The sequence below is a fragment of the Pteropus medius genome, unplaced genomic scaffold (assembly GCF_902729225.1).
Source record: "Pteropus medius unplaced genomic scaffold, Ma_sr-lr_union100, whole genome shotgun sequence".
Taxonomy (NCBI): Eukaryota; Metazoa; Chordata; class Mammalia; order Chiroptera; family Pteropodidae; genus Pteropus; species Pteropus medius.
In genome coordinates, this window is record NW_024344241.1 from 5,778,363 (window position 1) to 5,803,607 (window position 25,245).

The 25,245-nt window shown below is 37.2% G+C and overlaps 1 pseudogene; it reads left to right on the forward strand.

The window, feature by feature from the left end:
• Nucleotides 1-23,990: 23,990 nt before the first annotated feature.
• On the forward strand, nucleotides 23,991-24,647 carry LOC120607739 (40S ribosomal protein S8-like; annotated as a pseudogene).
• The last annotated feature ends 598 nt before the right edge of the window (nucleotides 24,648-25,245 follow it).

The following is a 25,245-nucleotide window of genomic DNA, read 5'->3' on the forward strand; positions in this document are numbered from 1 at the left end:
GTCTTCTTAAATTTATTGAGGCTTATATATATAGTGGCCTAACGTGGTCTATCTTGGAAAATATTCCATGTGCATTTGAAAAGAGTGTAAAGTTTGCTGCTTTGGCATGAAATGCTCTAAAAATATCAATTAAATCCATCTGATCTAATATGTTATTTAAAGATTCTCTTTCCTTATTGATTTTCTGTTTGGAAGATATATTCATTGATGTAAATGGGTGTTAAAGCCCCAAACTATGACCGTATTACTGTTAATCTCTCCCTTTTTGTCAGTTAGTACTTGCTTTGTGTATTTTGTTTGGTGTATAAATGTTTACAAAAGTTGTATCCTCTTGTTGGATTTATACCTTTATCGTTATGAAATGTCCTTTTTCGGTCTCCTTTTAGCCTTTGTTTTAAAGTATATTTTGTCTGATATAAGTATTACAACTCCATCTTTTTTTGTTGTTTCCATTTGCATGAACTATCTTTCCATCACTTTACTTTCAATTTGTGTTTATCTTTCCATCTAAAGTAGTTCTCGTGTAGACAGCATATGTATAAGTCTTGTTTTCTTATTCATTCTACTACCCTATGCATTTTGATTGGAACATTTAATACATTTATATTTAAAGTGATTATTGATAGGTATGTAATTATTACCTTTTTATTATTCATATTTACATTCTTTTATTTTTCACTTTTCTTCTTCTTAGATAAGTCCCTTTAACATTTATTTTAATACTGGTTTGGTGGTGATGAACTCCTTTAGCTTTTTCTTATCTGGGAAGCTCTTTACCTGTTCTTCAATTTTAAATAAGATCTTTGCTGAGTAAAGTAGCCTTGGTTGTATGTCCTTGCTTTTTATTATTTTGACTATTTCATGCCAATTTCTTCTGGCCTTCAAAGTTTCTGTTGAGAAATCAGCTGACGGTCTTATGGGAGCGCCCTTGTCAGTAACTAATTGCTTTTCACTTGTTGCTTTTAAGAAATCTGTTTGTATTTAACCTTTGCCATTTTAATTATGATATGTCTTGGTGTTGGCCTCTTTGGAGTCATCTTGTTTGGGGCTCTCTGCACTTCGTGGGCTTGTATGTCAGTTTCCGTCACCAGGTTAGAGAAGTTTTCTGTCATTATTTCGTCAAATAGGTTTCAATTCCTTGCTCTCTCTTCTTCTGGTACCCCTGTGATGTGAATTTTGTTTGATGTACCAGAGGTCTCTTAAACTATTCTCATATTTTTTAATTCCTTTTTTTTATATTACTGTTCTGATTGGGTATTGTCTGCTACCTTGTCTTCCAACTTGCTAATTTAATTCTCTGCTTCATCGAATCCGCTGTTGATTTCTTCTAGTGTATTCCTCATTGCAGTTGTTCTATTCTTCATTTCTGACTGGATCTTTTTTACAGTTTCTGTGTCCTTTTTTATGCTTACTATCTCTTTGTTGAACTTCCTACTAAATTCCTTAAGTATCTTTATAACCAGTATTTTGAATTCTGTATCTGATACATTGCTTGTCTCCATTTTGTTTAGTTAATTTTCTGGAGTTTTCTCTTGTTCTTTCATTTTGGACATGTTTCTTTGTCTCCGCATTTTGGCTGCCTCTCTGTTTGTTTCTATGTGTTAAGTAGATCTGTTAAGTAGATGTGGTACATCTCCCAATCTTTGTAGGGCGGCCTTTTATAGTAGATGCCCTGTGTGGCCCAGTGGTGTAGTCTCCCTGATCACCTGAGCCAGGTGCTCTAGGGGTATCTCTTTTGTGGATTGTGTGTATCCTCCTGTTTAGTTGAGCTTTAATTACTGTTGGCACATCAGTGGGTGGGATTGACCCTCAGGCTATCTGGCTATGAGGATAGGCCTCACCCATAGCTTATGAGCTGCTGTGTGGGGACTGATCCCATGAAGCAAGATTTACCCCAGCTAACTTTGGTGTTTGCCAAGACCACCCTTTGATTGTGCTGCTTGGTGGCTAATCAAGTGGTGCTCTGTTGTAGTGTGAAGCCAGCTACTGGATGTGTTGATGATGGGGCTTCTTGGAAGGAGCTCTCATATAGGCCAAGGTCAGCCACTGCCTGTGACCAGCCTAGGGCTATCTAGTTTAAGCTTCAAAGTGATCCATGGTTGGTCACTGCCTATGCTGGACCTGGAGGTGCATGGGAGAGGCCATACTGTGAAACTGAGGTGGGCTGTGACCAGTACCAGGCTTGGGGAAGCTCAGCAAAATGCCCAGGGCACCTCTAGGCTTGGCTGCCTGTAAGGCTCAGCTCCTGAAAGTGCCTCAAGAAGTATGTGTGTTGGGTTACGTGGGTCTCAGGGAGTCACCAAGGTAGGGAGAGTGGTATTTACCAGGTTAATACAGGTTGAGATTTGATACCAGTGCTAAACCTGGGGCCACTCAGCAGAAGTCTTAGGGTACACTGAGGCCAGCTGCTGTCTACCTGCAGCCTTGTGGACCCCTGAAAGCTGTCCAAGAAAGACTGCAGCAGGGGTTAATGTTGGCTGCCTGCCGCATGAGCAGGAATTTCTGGAAGTGCCCCATTTGAGTGTGTGGCAGGGTCCCAGGGATTCATCAGGGTGGAGTGAATAGATTTCACCAGGCCAATGCAGATTCAGATATGGCCATGTAGGGGGAGGGCTCAACACAGGAAAGATGGCATCCATCCACTGGCCACATGGGAGGAGGGTTCAGCACAGGAATCATGGCAGCTGACCCTCCAGCCCGTGCCCTGAAGTTACACAACTCAGTCTGCCCCTACACGTCTCTGTTGCCTCTTAAGACGCCTCCCCTCTGCCAGAGCCCAGATGAACATCTGTGAGTGAGTGAGTCTGTGCACAGGCCATTTAAGAGGACACTTGGGTTTCCAGCAGCCTTCTTTTTCACCCAGACAGTTGGAATTCCCACCAATTTTCACAGCTAGGTGTTGCAGGACTCCTCTTCCCAGCACTAGTGCTCTGAGCTGGGTAGCCCAGTGTGGGGCTGGGACCTCTTGCTCCTTAGTGGGGACCTCTGCACCTGAGACATCTCTCCCTATTCTCAATTGCCACATGTGGGTGTGGCAGTAGACTGTTTTGTGTTTCTACTCCTCCTACCAGTCTCAATTTGGCTTCTTTTTATATCCTTAGTTATATGATTTCTGTTCAGCTAGATTTCACATGGTTCTCCACATTCACTGTTGTATAACTTAGTTGTAATTTTAATGTGGTCATTGGAGGAGGCAAGCAGTGTTCACCTACTCTCCCATCTTGACCAGGACAAAAACAACTTTATTGAGATATAACTTAAATATCATAAAATCATTCATTTCACGTGTGCACTTCAGTGATTTTTAGCAAATTTACATAATTGCAACTATCAACATAATTTAGTTTTAGGATATTTTCATCACCCCAATAAAATTTCTTCCTATCCATTTGCAGTCACTCACTATTCCTACCTCCACTCCCAGGCAACTAAACAAACTTTTGTTCTTTATGGATTACTTTAATTCTCTATGTATTTGTCTTTTCTAGGCAATCATGATTTTTTTTTAAATTTTATTTTTAGTACATTTACAATATTGTACACTTACTGCCTCTATCTAATACCAAACATTCTCATCACTCCAGACTAAAACCTTAGTCAACAAGCTGTCTTTACGTCTTTAACTTCTTTGAACATATCTACAATGGCCACTTTGAAATCCACTTACTCTCATGGGCAATTTTAATTGCATGCTTTTTTTATGGTGTATGGGGTCCTATTTTCTTGTTTCTTTCAATGTCTTGGAATCTCAATGGAGGGAGACAGCAGTAGCCTCAGGTCCTCTTTGCTTGCTTCTCCCAGTGCCTCTGCATTAGGAGATGTGGCAAGGGCAATCAGGGCCCCAGTATTCTCACTAGTGCCACATTCAGGGTATAACTTTCACTCCATAATCTGGGCAGAAGAAGAGAATCCCTCCTCTTGGCTGCATTTTCCCAGATGCGACAGGGAGCAACAGGGAGCTGAGACAGAATGAGAAATGCTGACTTTCTTGGAAGATAGCTCTCTAACTAGGAGCTGGGGTAGAAAGAGCCCTGTATTTTGGGCTACAACAGTTGGGGTGGAGTTTCTATCTCTCCAAGTTGGGAGAGTGAGAAGGAGGGAGCAGGTCTTGGTTCAAATACCACAGATCTCATTGATTTTACCAAATTGTAGTAGATTTTCTTAAATAAATGTTTGTTTATTTGTTGCATTCCCTTAGGATAATTTCCAGAAATTATAAATGATTGTTTTTAAAATATTTTTACCAGTTTCGCTGGGGAGTGGGTTTGTGGAACTATTCACAATGCAATATCTGTTAAATATGTAATTGTAGATGTCAAGTAGGCAATTGGATAAACAGCTCTGGAGTTCAGGAATGAGAATGGGGCTAGAGATCGAAAATTTGGAGACATGGCATGTGCATGTCATTTTAAGCAATGAGATTGAATGAGCTTACTTGGGCTCTGGGAAAGAGGGTAGATGGAGAAAAGTGTAGGCAAGGTTTTAAAAGCCATGCTTATTTTAAAGTGATTGGCAAATAAGCATTGCTACTTATATGCCATTAGAGAAAAACTATTAAATCTACATAAAGTGTTAGGACACATTTAACAATTTCCTTAACTGTTCTTCAATAAAGTAATAGCCTGTGACCTTGGGTGATTGTTTAATCTCAATTTCCTCAACTAAAATGAAGGAGTGAAGCTAGGTAAGTACCCAGGCCTTTTTGTGCCCTCCACCCCCAAACTGAGTGATTATTTATACAAGCAAATAACCACACAGTTTTATTTCCTCAAATTCCAGGTACTTATGTTTTTAAATCCTATATTCAGCTCTGGCAAGAGTTTAGTGAAATGGGCTTGCTTCTATACCAATGGTAGGAATGAATTTAGTAATGTGCCACAAGATCCTTACAAATGTGAATACCATTTGACTCAGTAATTCCTCTTTCAAGAACAGCCCTCATAAAGAAGTTACTGTTTTGAAATAAAGAAAATTTTAATTTTCCTTGGACCAAAAAGCCTAACCCCCGCCCCCTACACACACATTTTGTTACAAAGTACTCTACTGCATATACATCAGAGATTTTAATATTCACTATAGGTCTTTACATCACCAATCAAGCTAGAATTTTATCATTTGTATATGTCATTTCTCAATGACTTTAGAAGTTTTTTGAAGTTTAGGGAAAGATGATTTAATTTTTCAGGTAAAATTAATCTGCCTGGAAGTCAAGGTACTTTGTATTAAAAAAATTTTTTTAATTGCAGTTGAAAACAAATTTGTGAAGTAAACCTCTGTATGTTATGTTCTGCCATAGGCTATGTTCTTCAGTAGGCAAATGGATAAACAAACTATGGTAAATCCATACAATGGAATACTATTAATGATAGAAAGAAATGAACTTGAAGCCACGAAAAGACTTGGAGGAACCCTAATGCACATTGCTCAGTGAAAGGAGCCTGAAAAGGCTGCATACTGTATATGCTAGCTACATGATATTCTGTAAGAGACAAAACTATGGAGACAGTAAAAAATCAGTGGTTGCCAGCGTTCAGGGGGAGGGAGGGATGAATAGGTGGAACATAGAGAATTTTTTTGGACAGTGAAAATACTCTATATGCTACTGTAATGATGGATACATGTCATTATACAATTTGTCCAAACTCATAGAATGTACAAGGCCAAGAGTGAACCCTAATGTAAATTATTAGTTCATTAATTGTGACAAATATATCATTCCAATGCAGGATGTAAATAATTAAAGAAACAGGGTGGGGTGAGAGGGAGTATATGGTAACACTGTACTTAATGCTGTTTTTCTGTAAACCTAAAACCTCTAAAAATAGTCTATTTGAGGGAAAAAAATCTCAGCTAACAAATTTGTGAGGTGGACCTCTATATGTTGTAAGTGTATGGGGGATTATCTTGGTGGAGTTACAGGTAACTAGACATCATTTCAGCAACATTGTTTCTTCCACAATCACAATAGCTTATTTTAAAAATTTTGTGCCTTGTAGTAAAGAGTTAACATCAGCCCTTTAGTATGTCAATTATATCTCAATGACACTGAAAGAAAAAAAAATTCAACATCAGCACTTTATAATATCTTTTTATACGTTCTTTTCTCTGCCTTTTTTCTACACGTAGGTCTGCATTATTAAATTAATGAATTCAAATATAAATTACATTTCATGTGATCCTGTTATTTATCAAAGGAAAGCATAATGTCCAGTTCTTTTTCTTTTCTGGGGGAAGACTTTGAAGCTCAAACTGCAAGCTTAGTAGAAATACTTTCATTAGAGATATATGGGTGCAATCTTTGCCAGTTTACTAGCAACACAAATAGGAACCTCTAGAACCACATTTTAATTTTCTTTATAAGAATAGATGCCATTACACTTTTGAACTGGAAATGAATACTGACTTGTATAAAAATTTCAACGATTTTAGAGTGGAGATTAGTCAGAAAACAAGGAAAATCTGGAAAAGATCCTTCTCTGTTATCGATATATATATATATAGTGCTCTGAAACCCAAATTCTGAGTGCATATCCTAACTCAGGTGGTCATAGTGACAATCTACACACACGAAGGAAGTACTGTTTAAAGAAGCTGGACAATTCCTGCTAAAAGGCTTTTCTCTCTTGTGGCTAATGTCCACTGAACTAAAATCAGGTAAGAAAGATCAAAAGACCCAGTCTGAGCACTTTCCAGTTGTGGGTGTATGTTAAATTTCTAGTGTACAACCTCAGAACCTTGGTAGAATTAGGTGTCCAAAGTAGTTTCAAAACAGAACTGATAAAAGGCAGAAAAGAAGAAATGACAGTAGAGCCCACCTCTTAAGATGTGATAAAAGAAGCCTTTTATGTAGCCTGATATTTTAGACCAAAGTTGTATAAATTACATTATAAATGTCTAAAGAGACATTTTGGATTTACACATTTCTATTGTAATTGAGATATGACTGCATAGAGCTTAATGGAAATACACTTACCATTTTATATGCTGGTAAAATTAATCATCACTACTTGGTATGGAAAAGGTTTTCTTGTCACTCAGTGATTAGGGGCAAATACAGGAATCTGTCATCAAGGAAAAGAATCAGTCATTACAGTGTTTTTATAGTACCCAAAATATTTGGCTTTCTGTGAAGCTGAACATATTAGAAATCTTAGGAGACTTCTCATTATGATAACTTACTTAAGTTTCTGCATGGTAAGACTTAGAGCATACCAATAAGTTTAGAGAATTTCTTTTAAGTTTTTGCAGTTTTTATTTGCTCATCTTAAATGAAATTTAGCAAATTACATTTTGGATATAACAGTTGTGGCACCTGTGTTTTTTGGTGTAACTGGTTATGATTAGTCTCTTTTAGCTTGCATAATTTCAAGCAGTTTGATATAATTAGATATAATCAAAGTATGTGGGAATAAAAATTGATTTTCTAATGTATGCAGTATGTTGTCTAAATCTATGTTTGCATATATGTCCATAATTTTGAAGAGTTAAAAACTTTCTACATCTCTTAACAGGACTGTAGTCTGTTTACTGTAAGTGCATAGTGGTGAAGAATACAAGGACTGCTCTTAAGATTTGGTGCCATTGCTTTGACTGGTACTAAGGTTCCAATCCACCTTTGATTTTGCACCATCAGTAAAATATCAACATAAGCAAAAAGGCAAACAGCATCTTAGTGTTATTATGAAAGTAGTTTCGACACTAAACCCCATGAAAGAATTTTGGGACCCCTTAATGAACATGGACCACACTTTGAGGACTGCTATGGTTGTTGGAAAAATTAGTCAAATAGACAAAATAGGGAGGGATTACTTTTGCCATTATAAGTAAAACACCATGCACCCATAACAATGCTGGGGAGGACTTCTACTATGAGGAGGATAGCAAAGTTCATCACTGCCAGCCACCAGGAATAGAAGTCCAAACTTTTTTGCCCACTGCATCCTGGTATTGGAGTCACCAAGGAAAACATAATAGGTCAGACACTGAATGGAACAAATGCTTTTACTCAAAGAAGAGACAGAGCAAGATCAGCTCCAATAGTGTATGTTGATCTCCCATGGCCAACAGGGCCACCTCACTGCTCTACAGGCAGCTGATGCAAGACAAATGGCCTGCATATACTCTTCTTGCACTGAAGCAGAAGAACCCAACCCCTACTCTGTGGAGTTTGAAATATTGACTGTTGAGGGTGTGTCCGAGGGTCACTTCAGTGGAACATATTGAGCTTGAAACAGGGAAATATTTTACCACACAAGATGATGATCTCCACACAAGCTGTGTGGGCTTTTCATCTTGGTAAGGAAGTATTCCAGGCCCAAGGTTCATAATCTTATGTGGCTGAGTGGGATGGAAGGACTGTAGGCATGAGACTGCCTTTCTTGATAATTATGTATGACATGCTACCACTACAGTCCTACCTACTGCCTCTCTTTGGCTAACCTAGTCTAGTTGCTTTACTTTCTTTTTTGTTAAAATTATTATTTTGCCCTAAGTATTATGTAATGTTTTCTTGTTGAAAATTATTATAAAATTTAACTATAGATGTTTGCTTTTAAAAATTAATAGGGGAGGGAATTAAGCACAGTTAAAAAAATATAAAAACAGTGAATTCAAAGTAGTAAATAAATGCTAGATAGTTATGTATTACAAATGTCTTCAAGACCAAAAAGAGGATAAAACCAAAACTTCTAGGACATATGTCCTTTTTATACATTGGGGAAGCATGTTGTCAGTTTCTGTTATTGCTTCCTCAAGTTATTTTGTGTCTACTTAGAGCCTTCTGTCACTTTCACAAACTATTTAGAATAAATAATGCGTAATAGTACCCACTACTGGTGCTTACTAAACTGATTATTGACTTCTTATAGATATTATCGAAAGAGAATGTAAGAGGCAGAGCGATCTGCTATAGAATTGGATTATTTATCTACAGTTGCTACATGGAAAGTATTCCTGTGTTTTTCTTGTCTCTTGAAAAAGATAATGGCTATCTGACACTTTCACGAGGGGAGGGACATTCTCTCCTCTCTTGATAGCAATTTTGGTGTATCCTGCTATAAGGAAGTCATCTATATATTTCCTTTGTTTTCTTTAAAACTGCTCCAAGTTTAAGTCCTAGGTAGTATTTTGGGGAAAATTGGAATTACTATGGACTAAATGTCCTAAAGTTTGGCTTGTAAACTCTGAAATGGTACACAGTGGAGAGGTGCCAATGAGATGTTTTCTAATTTTTAAGTACATATAGATAGTTCATTCACTTTGCCAAGAACAAAACTAAGAAATACTACTGCAAAAAAATCATCTATAGATTATCTGAAACACTTTAGACAACTCTACTGTACTAATCTTATTTGGTAATGAGCAGTTGCCCTTAATTACACAATTACACATGCAAAGTACTTTGTAACTTATAAGGGTATGTACAAATATTAGTTACTGGAAGTTGGTACAGTAAAAGGAAGAGATGAGAGCAAGGGTAAAACACTTGCAGAACGATGAAGCTACCTAAAACAAATATAAATCCATGTGAATCTGCAAAGGTGATTTTTATATATGAGACTATTTCCATCTTTCAGTATTGCTTCTTTTTATAAACTGTAACTTTGCTCTTGTGCTTTTTTTCATCCATACAGGACTTAGTTTGGTACATTGACATTATGATGCCAGTGTATATAGATCTGTAAACACAGGTTTGGATTACATCTGTACTAATTATAATCCATAGAATTAAGAATATTTCTGATTGGTCTTCATAATCATTTTGAAGATTATTGATCTTGTAAATATATATGTTTCTGTGCCTTTTTTGAGACGGAGAAAAATTTGCCTGATTCCCAAGCATCTCAATGCCCATGCCCACAGTTCCTATTCACATTTGTACACTGAGTGTGAAGGAAATGAAACAACAGCAATAAAACTGCATTAATATGTAAGCGACTTGCTATCAGTAGACAGTCTAGGAAGTATGGAAAACTATAAAATGAAAAATAAGTTATCTATACTTCTACCACCAAGAAATAGTTACTAACAGTTTTGCTTTTTTCCCCTGGTTCCTTTTTTTCTGGATTTTTCCTTAAAAAATGTATTTTTTAGATCTAATATGACACTTATATAGGTTATTTTTAGTCATTTAAAATTGAGTTAGGACCGGTGAAGGAGGGCTAAACTTGGATGAAATAAAAAAGCTATTTAAAGTTTTTTTAATTAAAATCTTTTATATTATTACTTTTAAGATGGAACTTAGACTTAGAAATGAGAGTACAGAAACCTTTCCTCCAACTGTCTTTTAATCAGTACATTTTATGAATATTTTGATAACATCCTAAGGACTATGAAAATGCAGAAACTCAGGTCATTTTTTTTTCACTTTATTGCTACTAACATATTTTAGAAGGTTTTGAAATAATAGTTGCTTTTTAGATATTCATAAACACATTTAACACAGTAATATGTGTCTCTCACAGAATCTTTCAGTTGACTTCTTAGTTTTCTTATAATATTCAACTCTTTCTATGTAATTAATTTTTGTTTGGATTAGTTCCTTTCTCTTTGGAAAAACTCACAGAGAAGGAAGATGAACCCCACCCAGAATTTGATTCCATGCTGAGACTGATGATATCATAAACGTACCAAGTAGGTATGGAAAAGTTTATTCACAGTGAGGCTTTCCAGGGAGAGCAGGGATGGCTCCTAACCTGATCTGCAAGTGGCTTGAGAGAACCTGCAAAGGAGACTGGCTTGGAGTTTTTCTGGTGGTTAGACGGTGGAGTTCCCATATTCCGGTTATTCTTGTGTGGTTTGAACTTGCACCAAAAGTAGGGAGCATTTGAACTTTATTATGGTCATGCTCAGATGTGAGGCAAGGGGAAAAAGGGCGGTGGACTTGAAAGCTGTCAGTAGTCAAACATCAAAACTGGAATCAGACTCTAATCTACCTTCCTAACTATTTTGTGTACATAATTTTGAAAAATCTGCTTTTCCTGGCATTTTCCAGTAGAATAGTAATAATGTAATGATGATGATAGCTAACACCTAGGCATACTATATGCTAGACACCAATGTGTGCTTTACACTTATTAGTTCATTTAATCTTCATAATAAATCTATGCAATAGGCAGTATCTTCATTTGACAGACAAAATATCTGCAGAACAGAGTTTAGGTAATTTTCTCAAGTTCACATTGCAACTAAGTGATAGAGACAGAATTCGAAGTGGCCGCCAATATCCTGTGTTAATTAAAAGAGTTTTAAAAATAACGAGGTGTTTTGAATAACTTCCAATATTTTCTGTGTGAATTAGTGCAACCTTTGGGCCCTAGGAAATGCTTTTCCAAAAGAACCTGTATTTCTACTTATTTAATTTAAAAATTAATAGCATATTCCTATTGAATGGTCTAGCACTACTATAATTTTGGCCCTTTTTCACTGTTAGGTTATTATACATATCTCTCAATTTAAAAATATGATTAGGTTTTCAGAAAACATGGAAGAGGGAATACAACTGCCCACATTAAAAATTTGCACTGTCCTTGAGTTGGTAATTTATGGAGGGAAAAACTGGTATGATCTTTTTTTATCTTAGTGGTGTAATTTACTAATCCTCTTATTGATCCTCTTTCTGTTCTTTTAAATGTTTAGCTAATTACTGTCTAACTATCATTTTGGGGAAGTTTTTTACTTTCTGCTATGTGATTTAAGATACAATACTTGATAAAAAAAAGATGGTTGATAACAGTTTTTAGGTAAATACATATCTAACAGAGACTTTAATAATTTAGCTTCTCTAACTTTGTTTAAAAATGATCTAATTATGAAGTTCTTTGAGATCTTAAAAAGCATTACTGAATTCAGTTGACTGCTTTTAGGAGAGCATCTTATTTAAACTGCTTGGGCTACCTTGAAACATCTTTCGTTTCAATGCCCTTCTAAAGTTATATTAAGATTAACTATATATGACTAATTCCATTTTCATATATAGTTAATCTTAATATAACTTTAGAAGGGCATTTCTAACACAAGAAACATCTTCTTATAACACACAAGAAACATCTTCTTATACAAGAAATATATTTTCAGTAAAGGGAGGAGTTTTTTTTTTTTGGTGTCTTATTTTAGACATTGTGTAGTTGTAGCTCATTGGGGTGATTTTTTCTTTACAAGGTGAGATAAGAGTCAAGATTATTATTTTTTTCTTTTTGTCATATAGATATCCAGTTATTCCAACACCATTAAATTACCTTGGTCCTTTTTCTGAGAAACCAAATAGACGTATATGCATGGGTATATTTTTGGGCTGTGTTCTGTTTTAATGATCAACATGTCTATTCTTATACCAATATTTCACTGTCTTAATTACTGTAGTTTTATAGCAAGTTTTGAAATCAGGTAGTATAAGTCCTCTGTTTCTTCTTTTTCAAAATTGCTTGGCTATTCTGGGTCTTTAATATTTTCATTTCCATGTAAATTTTAGAATCCATTTGTCAATTTTTCTTTGAGAAATTTTATTTCTCCCTTTTTTAAACACTTTTGTTTTATTGTGGTAAAATATACATAACATAATATTTATCATCTTAACCATTCGTAAGTGTATTGGCATTACTTATATTCACAATTCTGTGTACTCATCATCACTATCTATACCCCAAACCTTTTTATCATCCCAACATAAACTCTATTCCCATTAAACAATAATTCTTCCTTTCTCCTCCCCCCACTTTCTAATAGCTCTATTCTGCTTTTTGTTTGTATGAATTTGCCTATTCTGGCTACCTTATATAAGTAGAATCATACAATATTTATCCTTCTGTGTCTGACTTATTTCACTTAGCATAATGTCTTCGAGGTCTCTCTATGCTGTATCATGTATAAACATTTCATTCCTTTTTATGGCTGAACAGTATTCCATCGTATGTATGTACAACAGTTTTTTTTTAATTTATTCACTGTTGGATACTTGGGTTGTTTTTACCTTTTGTCTATGGTTAATAATAATGCTGTGAGCATTGGTATAAAGATAACTATTTGAGTCCCTGCTTTCAATCCTTTTGTACATATATACCACAAGCAGAATTCTTGGTTCATAAAGTAATTATATATTTAAATTTTTTGTGGAACTGCCAAATTTTTCCACAGTGGCTGCACCATTCTCCTTCACTTTTTTTTTTATACATTCAGTTTTTATTAAAAGTTTTGCATGTCTTTCTTGTTTAAACACAGCAAATTCCACTTAGCTATAAGAGAACTGGCTAGTTGTCATATTAAGCAAATTTAATTATGGCATAAATGTAAATATAATGGAGAAAAGTTAGATTATTTTAGGCTTGAAGGCGTGGATAATTTCAGTGGATATAACAAGCTACTTTACTTTTTCTAATTATCTCAGTAAAGAAATTTGGAAAAAAGAAGAAAGGGAAAACAGTACAACAGGGTCTTCCTTGTTACCTCAAATTCTGACCCCAATGTCACTTCTCCTCCAGTGTCTTTTTATTTGCTTACTTTGGTTACCCATTCCCAAGGTCACATTCTGGACCAGCTTCTCTTCCAAACTCAGTAATTCAAACATCCATTTCCAACTATAACCACTGTAGATATTTTTCAATCTCATAATCCCTAAACCCATTGGCTCTTCCATGTTTTCTCTTTTATTTTTGTTCCTCTTCCTGCCTAGTTTAGATTCCATGTTATATTATTTCATTTACTCTTTCTTGATTATGTACTCAACTCCCTTGTCTCTCTGCCTATCCTAGCTCCTGTCTCCTAAAACCCTGACCCTGAGTAAACTCCATTACCTACCGTCCCTGTTTGGACATAGGAGTTTGAGCCATGCCATTTTTAAAAGATAATCTTGCTGGATACAGAATTCTGAGTTGGTAGGGTTTTGTTGTTGTTGTTGTTGTTGTTTTCAACATCTAAAATATTTTACTCCACTCTATGCTTGCATGGCTTCTGGTGAGAAAAATTCATGAGACTCATATCCTTGTTTTGTTATAGGTAAGGTGTTATTTTTCTCTGGCTTCTTTCAAAATATTCTCTTTGTTTCTTGATTTTCTGCAGTTTTAATATGATATGCCTAGGTGTATATTTTTTGGTATTTTTTTCTGCCTCTTATTCTCTGAGATTCCTGGATCTGTGATTTGGTGTCTGCCATTTAACTTTAGAAAATTTTCAATTATTACTTCAAATATTTCTTCTGTTTCTTTTTATCTTTTTTTTTTTTCTTCTTGGCAGTTTCATTACACATGTTATACCTTTTGTAATTGTCTCATAGTTTTTGAATGTTCTATTTTATTTTTTTCCTAACCTTTTTTCTCTTTGCATTTTAGTTTCACAGGTTTCTACTGATTTAGCTTCAAGCTGCTGATTCTTTTCTTGGCCTGGTCCATTCTATTGATGAGCTCATCCATTCTTCATTTCTGTTACAGTATTTTTGATTTCTAGAATTTCTTTTTGAATTTTTTAGTGTTTTATTTCCCTACTTACATTATCTGTCCTTGCAGCTTGTCTACTTTTTTCATTATAGCCCTTAGCCTATTAATCATAATTATTTGAAATTTATGATATAATCTAAATTCCCTGCCATATCTGAGTCTGTTTCTGATGCTTGCTTTATCTCTTCAGGCTGTACTTTTTGCCTTTTAGCATGTCTTAAAATTGTTTGTTGAAAGCCATACATAAAGAAATAACATAGGCCTTTAGTGTGAGGTTTTACGTTCATCTGGCTAAGAGTCTGTCTTTACTGTTTGCTGTTAACTGTGGTGTCAGAGGTTAAAATCTCCTCTAGTGTCCTGTTTTTGTATTCCCTGTTGTCTTTGGATATTCCTAGACTCCTTAAGTAGGTCCTGAGACTTATGGTTATTTTAGCTGTAATCCCTATGATCATACAGGAGCTCTATTGATATTGTGGTAAGATATGGGGGAAAGAAAGCATTCTACAGTCCTGTGATTAGGTCTCAGTCTTTTAGTGATCCTGATTTGGATATTTCCCTTCCTTTACACCAAAAGCTATGGGAGGATAGAGTTATTTCTCTTAGGTTAGTTAGGTTCTGATAAAGTAGGTTACCTTGAGGGCAGACCTTGTTAACAAAACAAAATACTTTGGGTGCATTTTTTATGAGGTTCCTTTCACAATCTCTTCTGGAAACACAAGGTGATTTTTCTCTGATTTTCACAATGGTAGGACTCTTGGAGGGAAAACTAATATAAGTGTAGGATTCCCCTACGAATGAGCCCCTTTAGGTATTTTAACTCTCAATCTGCTCCACATTAAGCCTCCAGCGATTTGTCAATTACAGCTTAAGGGTTCCAATATTGACTCTAGCGGTCAGTTTCTGCTTCTAGTGAAGTAAGCTGTGATTCTTTGTGTCCATCTGTTTTCTTGGTTTTTGGGGGCAGCAGTTTGCCTTGTGAGCTCAATTCTCTGATGTATCAAAGAAGAGTTATTGATTTTCAGTTGGTTTAGCTTTTTTCCTTCCTTCCTTTTTTTCCTTTCCTTTCCTTTCCTTCCTTTTTCTTTCTTTCTTTCTTTCTTTCTTTCTTTCTTTCTTTCTTTCTTTCTTTCTTTCTTTCTTTCTTTCTTTGGACAGGAGTGACTACTTCAAAGTACTTTACATGTCTGACCAGAAACCACAGAAGGATGCATGTTGATTTTTCAAATGATCCTGCTGTGATTTTGATTGGAATTGTGCTGAATCTGTAGTTCAATTTGGAAAGAATTAACATTAACAACCTACTGAATGGGAGAAGATATTTACCAATGATATATCCGATAAAGGGTTAATATCCAAAATTTATAAAGAACTCATATAACTCAACACCAAAAAACCCATACAATTCAATTAAACAACGGGCAAAAGACCTGAATAGGCATTTCTCCAGAAAAGACATACAGATGGCCAATAGACATATGAAAAGATGCTCAACATCACTAATCATCAAGAAATGCAAGTTAAAACCACAATGAGATATCACCTCACACCTCTCAGAATAGCTATCATCAGTAAATCAACAAACAAGTGTTGACGAGGATGTGGAGAAAAAGAAACCCTTGTGCACAATTGCAAATGGTGCAGCCACTGTGGAAGACAGTTTTGAGGTTCCTCAAAAAATTAAAAATAGAACTAACTTATGACCTAGAAATTCCACTAGTGAGTATTTATCTGAAGAAATCCAAAACACTAATTCAAAAAGATATATGCATACCTTTGTTCAACAACTGCAGCATTATTTACCATAGCCAAGATAAGAGGCAAAGTGCCCATCAATAGACAATTGGATAAAGAAGAGGAGGTACATATATACAATGGAATATTACTCAGCCATAAAAATATGAAATCTTACCATTTGCAACAACATGGATGGACCTAGAGGGTATTATGTTAAGTGAACTAAGTCAGACAGAGAAAGACAAATACCATATGATCTTATATGTAGAATATAAAGAACAAAATAAATGAACAAACAAAACAAATAGACTCGTAGATATAGAGAACAAACTGAGGGTTGCCAAGATGGGAGGGGGTGGGAGTTTGGGTGGAAAAGAAGACAGAGTTAAGAAGTAGAGATTGATAGTTACAAAGTAGTCATGGGGATGTAAAGTACAGAATAGGAAATATAGTCAAAAATACTGTCATAACTATGTATGGTGGCCAGGTAGGTACTAGACTAATCGGGAGGATCACTTTGTAAATTATATAAATGTCTAACCACTAGGCTGTTGTAGGGTTAACTCAGAACATAGACCCTCCACATACTCAGAAGACTGATAGCTGCCCGGCCAGCAGACAAGGAAAGCAGCACACAAAGAGCTTTCAGCACATTTTCTGCTGCTCCCATGGGTGTTTTCTGCTCCTGTAACCAAGCAACACATCTTGCTCCCCCAATGAGATAACCCTTCTCTATGCTTATGTGCATAAAAAACTCTGCTTGCTCATGGTCAGCAGCTTGATTCCTGCAGCTTCGACTAGCTTCTGCTGAAGCGTCCCTGGCTGTGTGTAGTAAATGGCATTTCTCACCCCTCTGGTCCTCCTGGTGGTGCTTCCAGATATCCAAACCCAGGTGCACATTCCAGGCCTCATGCTCCTGCATTACAATTGGCATAGCCGGCAAGATATTCCAGAAAATACCCCAGTTGAGTCAGCCTTGAGTGAGGGGGAGAACATACCTGGTGGGGGCCTGACAGGGGGAATCCCGGGGTAGGACTCTGGGTCCATGTTATTTGAGGTGGCAAGCCTTTTAGATTCTTGGGGCTCACCAAGGGAATGGGAGGATGTCCCCAACACACCTATGGGCCTCTTACAGTTTTACTGAAAATAAGGGAATTGTGTTCTTTTAAAAAAGGAGCTGTGGGTCTTAGCAGCCACAGTGGGCTGGCCCCTTCTGCAGGCACTGCGTGAGGCTACCACTCAACAGTTGCAGGCTGAGGAAAACGTGAAGAAAGTGGAAGAAGAAGTAAGGCTAGAAAGAGACCTCTGAGTCACACAGGCCAATAGCAAAGATATTCTGGGATGACAGAACAGACTGGTGAACAACTGCAGGACCTATCCTGTTGCTCTGCAAAAGTTTAGGGGTGAAAGCTAATGAGAGTTTGCATGTAGGCAGTAATTGCACAGTCTGAATGGAAACCCAGTAAATAGGACCCCTCCTCAGAAAGTGAGTCTGAGTCAGATGAGAATACAGAGGTGTCCCTCCCAGAGGAAGCTATATGTTTTACTCAGGCCTGCCCAGTAATTGTTCAAAAACTAAAGACTCAACAAGAATGTCCTGAGGGGCAAAATCCAAGGAACCTGCCTCCTCCACCCGGCCATGTACATTGGCGGAGTTGGTAGAGCTGGCCGCCAAGTTCCACCAGAAAGGATCAGAGTCCATTGCAGGGTAGCTACTCTGCCTCTGGGACACCAGTGCAGATAACATAATACTGTCTGCGGATGAATTAACCCAGATGGCCTCTGTCACCACCCACCTTTCATTGCGCCAATGCATATATGGGGCAATCCAATATGCAGAAAACACATCACTGCTGAATTGGCTCATGGCGGGTTGCTGCATGGTTTGGCCAAATAAAGGCAATTTGCCGATGGCCCAGCATGCTGGATGCCCATGACGGAACTGCAGGTGTTCCTTAGGGAGGTGGGAATGTGACATGCTATTTACTTCGAACCATTTGAGGGCCCCGAAGTGGTGCCATGTACTGCAGGTATGCGGGACTGCATCATCCAGACAGCCCCACTGGCCTATTATGGTACCTTGGTGCCCGTCCTGTCCACCCTAGTGGGGAGGACAGTCCAGGCGACAGCACAGGCTGTTGCCCATTTTGAGGGAAATTGAACTGGCCAGGCAGAAACTGAGGGCTTGATGATGTGCAGGTGCAAAGTAACGATGGCCCAGTAAAGGTGACCAGAAGGCAACTATGGATGGATCTAATAAGTGCCGGGGTCGTCTAAAGAAGATTGATAAGCAACCCAATACAGTACTGGTAGCCCTGTGGAGGCAGCCTAAACCAGACAGAAATTCCAACCCCTGCTCGACAGGCAGGTAGCTAGCTGTCTGCACCTTGGAATGGACCTCAAGTGAAGGACTCTTTGACTCTGCATGGATGACTTTTTGCAGGACCAGGACACGTCCCAAATATTCACCCAGACAGTCAAGATCAATTTGCCTTTACCTGGGAAGGACAACAATGGAACTTCACTGTCCTACAGCCTCACTATTTGCCATGGTTTTTTGGCTGAGGATTTGTCTGGCTGGGCTAAACCCTCCACCGTACAATTGTATCATTATATCAATGATGTCATGCTAACCTCTGACTCTCTTTCAGGCTTACAGCAAGCTGTACTCTGCCCCTACCTTTTCCCAGCCTCTGTAAAACTGTCAAGGGCAAATGAAATACTTCTAGAGGTTACAAAATATATTCATAAATTTGCCAATCTAAAGGATGTTAATTGCTTACTTTCTAACTACTATTAGAAATTGAGGTTTCTGAGAGCTAAGAATTCGTATTACGATTGGAAGGGAAATGTATATGTTTAGTAACAGAAGGTATAAGTTATAAAGATTTATTTTAAAGGAGATTAAAGGAAAGTAGTTTGTCCTAAAGTTGGTTATTTTGAAATGAGTAAGAAGAGGCAAACTGAAGGGATGAAGAAAGTTGCAGAAGAAAAATCTTGAAAGAGGAAACTTTATATATGGTTAAACTAAACAAGATTGGAAATAAATTTAAATGTAGGCTAATACAAAATCGGAGTTGTTTTCTCCCTCTGCTAAATAAGACAGAGTTTCTGGGATTATGGGTCTGCTACTGATATTGTGGAAAAGGTTTCTGCATGAAGAAAACAAAGATTCTGTGTTTTATCAAAATAATTTTCCATGTTTTATGTTGTCTCAATCAGGCCTTTGGCTACTTAAGGATATTGTATCTTCACAATTGTTAAGAACTAAATTTTGCTAATAATTATACAGAATTGGAGTGTTTCTTTTCCTCCCTACTTACCCTTCCGGAATCCAAACACTTTTAATGTGTAAGTATTCTTACTTTCATGGCAATGTGATTATTTGCATAAGTTTAATAAGAATCTGTTCTCTTTATACCAGGACATGATTGGAAACTAGTTTTTATTACCAAGCCTTTGACTGGAATGTCATATTTAAGAGGAATGCAGAGACTTAGATGTGACCAAACAACTTTAAGGAATTAAGATTGACTTACAGAAGCCAATAAAGCCTTTGGAAATATTGCCCTGGTACCTTGTTCTCATGGTTCCCAGCAGCCTTCTCATATGAGTAAAGAATGTCATTTCTTGGCAAGTGCAGGAACTTCAAGATATTTTGGAGATCTCAAGAAGAGAGGAAATCACCTGAAACCTATAGGTATTGCAGGCATCCTCTGAGGGCAAGTCCTTGCCTTGATTTTTTGGGTCTTGCAAGTCCTTTTAAGTTCAATCTGAAGATTCCTTGTAAAATTCCAGCAAAGCAGAATTAAAAGTCCCTATCTGGTTAATTAATAGTCTTGCTGGGCTTATGCAAATGACCAGGCCAAGTTTATTGAAATGACTTATTTCACAAATGAATGAATCTTAATTTGACTATCTTTGGTAAAAATAGGGGTAGTTGGAGAGGAAAGAAAAAACATGTTTCGATAAAAGTTGAAATATATCTATGTAAACATTAGATTCTTATGCTATTCATTGCCTTTTAGGTTTTTTATTTTCCACTTGTAAATTGGACTGGGTACTGAATTCTTCTAGTTTCCAAAATCTATCTGTGAATTTTCAAACATGTTTTCGATTTGTAAATTTTTCTCTCATCCTCTAACTAATAATTATTGAAAACTATAATTGCTTTTTCCAAGCCATGCAAGCTAAAGATGGACAACTTGATATAAAATTTGAGAAATTGCCACAATGGCTCACGTTTGAACAATCTCAGTGACTGGTGCTGTGCGGGCCACACAGAGTTTGCTCTGGCATCTGAGGACATCATCAGGGACATTTCAAGTTACGGGAGATGCTTCCGGCCTTATATCTAGAAATCTTTACTGACAGCCTTTCAAACTCAGAAGGTAGTTTATAATTTACTCTGATGATTAACCTTTGTTTTTCTCTTGTTTTCATAGACATAGGAGACATCTATACAATGGCTAATATAACCTGCTAAACCTACAATAACACCTCTGGGGAAGTTGAGACTCAAATAAAAAGAATCATGCAAAAGACTACTTTGTATTCATAGCAAACCCAAAACTAACAATACATTCAATTGAATGTACGACAGTTTCATTTCTGTAACCCCCCAAACTCCACCCCTTTTTAGCAGAAAACAGCCAGAGCAATTGCCTCTCTTCTCTCAAGACTGAGGAACGATCAGGAGCCTGGGGGAAGTTGTAACAGGAATTGTAGCCTCACACGTTGCAGCAATTGAAGCAAAGCCCTTTACTTTGGTGTCCCTCCTTGGGCTCTTGGAGCAGGACTGGTAACAGGACTGCTTGGCTTATGTATACTGTTAGGGTTAGAATGTAGTCTTTATTGTATTTGTGATATAAGAATGCAATATGCAAATGCTCTCACCACCCGGGGGACTCCCGGCCTGGAAGAACTGACACGAAGAATGTAGGGTGGAAGAGCTATGTCGGGGTGGAGGGTAGGGTTATCTCAGAGCATAGGCCCTTCACATACTTAGGAGACTGAATGCTGCCCAGCCAACAGCCAAAGAAGGCAGCACACAAAGAGCTTTCAGCAGTGCCTACTCCCAAGGACGTTTTACTGCTGCTCCTATGAATGTTTTCTGCTCCTGTAACCAAGTAGCGCACCTTGCTCCCATCCATCTGAGAAGGCAGCTGCTCCCCCAATGAGATAACCCCTCCCTCTGCTTGTGGTGCATAAAAAATTCCACTTGCTCTTAGTCATAAGCTTGGTTCCTGCAGCTTCGACCAGCTGATGCTGAAGCATCCCTGCCTGTGTGTAGTAAATGGCATTTTTTACCCCTCTGGTCCTCCTGGTGGTTCTTCCAGAATATCCAAACCCAGGTGCACAATCCAGGCCTGGGGCTCCCGTGTTATAGCTGTACACCTGAGACTAATATAAAATAATACTGAATATCAATTATAATTGAAAAAATAAAAAGTAACATTGCCAAAGAAACAAACCAATATCGAGTCTTTTAATTCAGGTATAGATCTTCATTTAGATTTTTAAAAATTTCAGCAGTTTTTTTTAGTTTTCAGTATACAAGTCTTACATATATTTTGTTAAATTTATCCTTATATATTTTACATTTCTCGGTGCCATGGTATTTGTTAAATATTAATTTTCAATTGTTTACTGCTGCGTATGGAATTTAAATGTTTCTTGTATATTGACTTTATATTCTGTAACTTTGTTAAACAAGCTCTCTTATTTCTAGTAGTTTTCTTTAAAGATTTGTTAGGATTTCCTATATATAATCATCTTATTTGCAAATAAAGACACTTTCACTTCTTTGCAAGCCATAATATTTTTGCAATTAATAGATGTTATTTTTTAGAACAGCTTTAAACTTATAAGAAAATTGAGCAGACAGTACAAAGAGTTCCCATATTCTACCCCCATAATTTTTGCTATTAATATCTTGCATTAATGTGGTGCATTTTTATAATTAATGTATCAGTATTGATATATTATTATTAACTAAAGTCCATGGTTTACATTAAAGTTCATTCTTTGTACCTTACAGTTCTATGAGTTTTGACAAATGTGTAATGGCATGTATCTACCAATGCAGTATCATACAGAATAGTTTCACTGCCTTAAAAATTTCCTGTGCTCCACCTATTGATCCCTTCTTTCCTCCCCCTGAATTACTGCCAACTACTGATCTTTTTACTGTTTTCACAGCTTTGTCTTTTACAAAATATCATGTACTTGGAATCATACAGTATCTACATAGACATAAGTTCAATAGACAAATTTGTTTATGGATTTCTTCTTTTATTTAGCAATATATAATTTAATTTCTTACATGTCTTTTTTTATCAGACATGGGGAACTTGGTAGTTTGGTAGTTCATTTCTTTTTATTGCTAAGTAATATTCCTTTGTTTGGATATACCACGGTTTATCTATTTACCTAGTGAGAGACATCTGACTCTTTCCAATTTTTGGCAATTCTGAATAAAGCTGCTATAAAATAGTCATGTGCAAGTTTTTGTATAGTAATAACTCTTCAACTCAACTGAGTAAATACTTAGGAGGACAGTTACTGCATCACATGGCGTCTTAGCCCACTCAGCTGCCAATATAAGATACTACAACCTGGTGGCTTAAATGATGAAAATTTATTTTCTCAGTTCTGGAAACAAGAAGATCAAGATCAAGGTGTGGAAAATTTTGGTTTCTGGTGAGGTCTCTCTTCCTGGCTTGCCTTCACAAACCTTATCTCTGTGCGTGTTCCCAAGACAGATCTCTGTTGTCTCTTTCTAGTCTTTTAAAGACAACAATCCTATCAGATCAGGGCCCCACACTTATGACCTCAATTATTAATTACCACCTAAAAGCCCTATCTCCAAATACAGTCACATTGAGGGTTAAGGCTTCAACATCAATTTTGAGAGGCACAAGTCAGTCCATAATGTAATAAGACTATGCTGGGATGGACAGTGGGAGATGGAGGAAATGGGTGAAGGTAGTCAAAGAGTATGAATTTCTAGTTATAAGATGAATAAGTTTGGGGATATAATGTACAGTAAAAGGACAAACAGCTCAGTTCCTAACAGGCTTCGGACCCTTGCCAGAACTAGCTCTGGCTATCAGCTAAAATATACCATCTACAGGTCCTTGAGCCTCTGTCAGAGTCAGCCCCCCGCTTCGGCCAAAATAAACGACCTACGGATGCATGCAGACCCTAAAGCACCCTCTAATTTTTCTTTCTCCCTAGCTTAAGTTCACAGGCCTGGGAAAAGATACCAAGACAAGCAAGCCTGCAGTTAATTAACTATATCCCGGGTAACTTGCTTCATATAACATCAAAGAAAACTCAAACTTTTGCCACATCTACCCAGCCATTAACAAACACCAGCTGCCTTGCCTTTTATAACTCAATAAAAGCTCAAACCCTTCACCCTTCAGGGCCAGTGTTATTCTTAATGTTTGGCCCCTTTCCTCACTTGGAAAGTGAATAAATCTTTTACTTTATTTCTCGACTTTGTGAATTCTTTTACACTCTGCGGTACTGGCACCCTAACATACAGCATAGTAACTATAGTTAATAATGTATTATATACTTGGAATTTACTAACAGAGATTTTAAAAGTTCTCACTACACAAAAAATTTGTAACTGTGATGTGATGGTTTTGTTAACCTTATCGTGGCAATCATTTTGCTCTCTATATCAAATTATTACGGTGCACACCTTAAATGTACACAATATTATATGTGAATTATATCTCAATAAAACTGGAAGAAAAAAAGGATTATGGAAAACCGGACCAGGACTCTGTGTTTTCTTTTTCCAGCCAACTCTGAGCCATGGGCATCTCTCAAGACAACTGGCACAAGTGCTGCAAAATGGGGGGCAAAAGAAAGCCCTACCACGAAAAGTGAAAATATGAGCTGGGACGCCCTGCTGCCAACACTAAGATTGGCCCCCACTGCATACACACAGTCTGTGTGCAGGGAGGCAACAAGCAGTACTGCACCTTGAGGCTAGATGTGGGGGACTTTTCCTGGAGCTCCGAGTGTTGTACGTGCAAAACAAGGATTAGTGATGTTGTTTGCAATGCATCCAACAATGAATTGTCCACACCAAGACCTTAGTAAAGAACTGCATTGTGCTCATTGAAAGTGCGCTGAACTGACGATAGTCATATGAATCCCACTATGCACTGCTTCTGAGCTGCAAGAAGGGGGCCAAGCTGACTTCTGAGGAGGAAGAGATTTTAAGCAAAAATGATCAAAGAAAATTCAGAAGAAATACGATGAAGGAAAAAGAATGCCAAAATCAATAGTCTCCTAGAAGAGAAGTTCCAGCAAGGCAAGCTTCTTGCATGCATCTCTTCAAGACCAGGCCAATGTGGCCAAGTAGATGGCTGTGTGCTAGAAGGCAAGGAGCTGGAGTTGTATCTGAGGAAAATCAAGCCCTGGGAAAAAAATAAATTCTCCTCCCTCCTATCTCAGCTCATGTAAGAGCTAAGGTGTTTATTGCTGGAGAGAGAGAGAGAGAGAGAGAGAGAGAGAGAGAGATTGTTTAGCTTGTAAGAAACTGCCAAACAGTTTTTCAGAGAAGATGTACCATTTTGTATTCCCACAAACAATGAATGAGAGTTCCTGTTGTTCCATATCCTCACCAGATTTTGGTGGTGTTAGTTCTTGAATGTTAGCCATTTTAATAGGTGTATAGTGATATCTTGTTGTTCTAATTTTTTAAAATTTTATTTATTTGAATTAGTTTCAAGTATATAGTAGATTGGTTAGACATCTATATAGTTCATAAAATGATCCCTCCATTTGCTCCCTCCCTCCCCTGACCCTCCACCTAGCCAATGTATTAATGCTAACTACATTCCCTAGGCTGTGCTCCCCATCCCCGTAACCATCCATCAGCTACTAATTTGTACTTCTTTACCATTTGCCCATCCCCGTATTCTCCTTCCCCTCTGTCACCAAATTCTCCACTATAATTGTGTTTGTTTTTGATTAGTTTGTTCTTTTTATTCCTTAGATTCCACATGGCTTTCCCATCCTCTGATAGGGCATTTGATTCTCTTCTTTATTCACTAGTTTA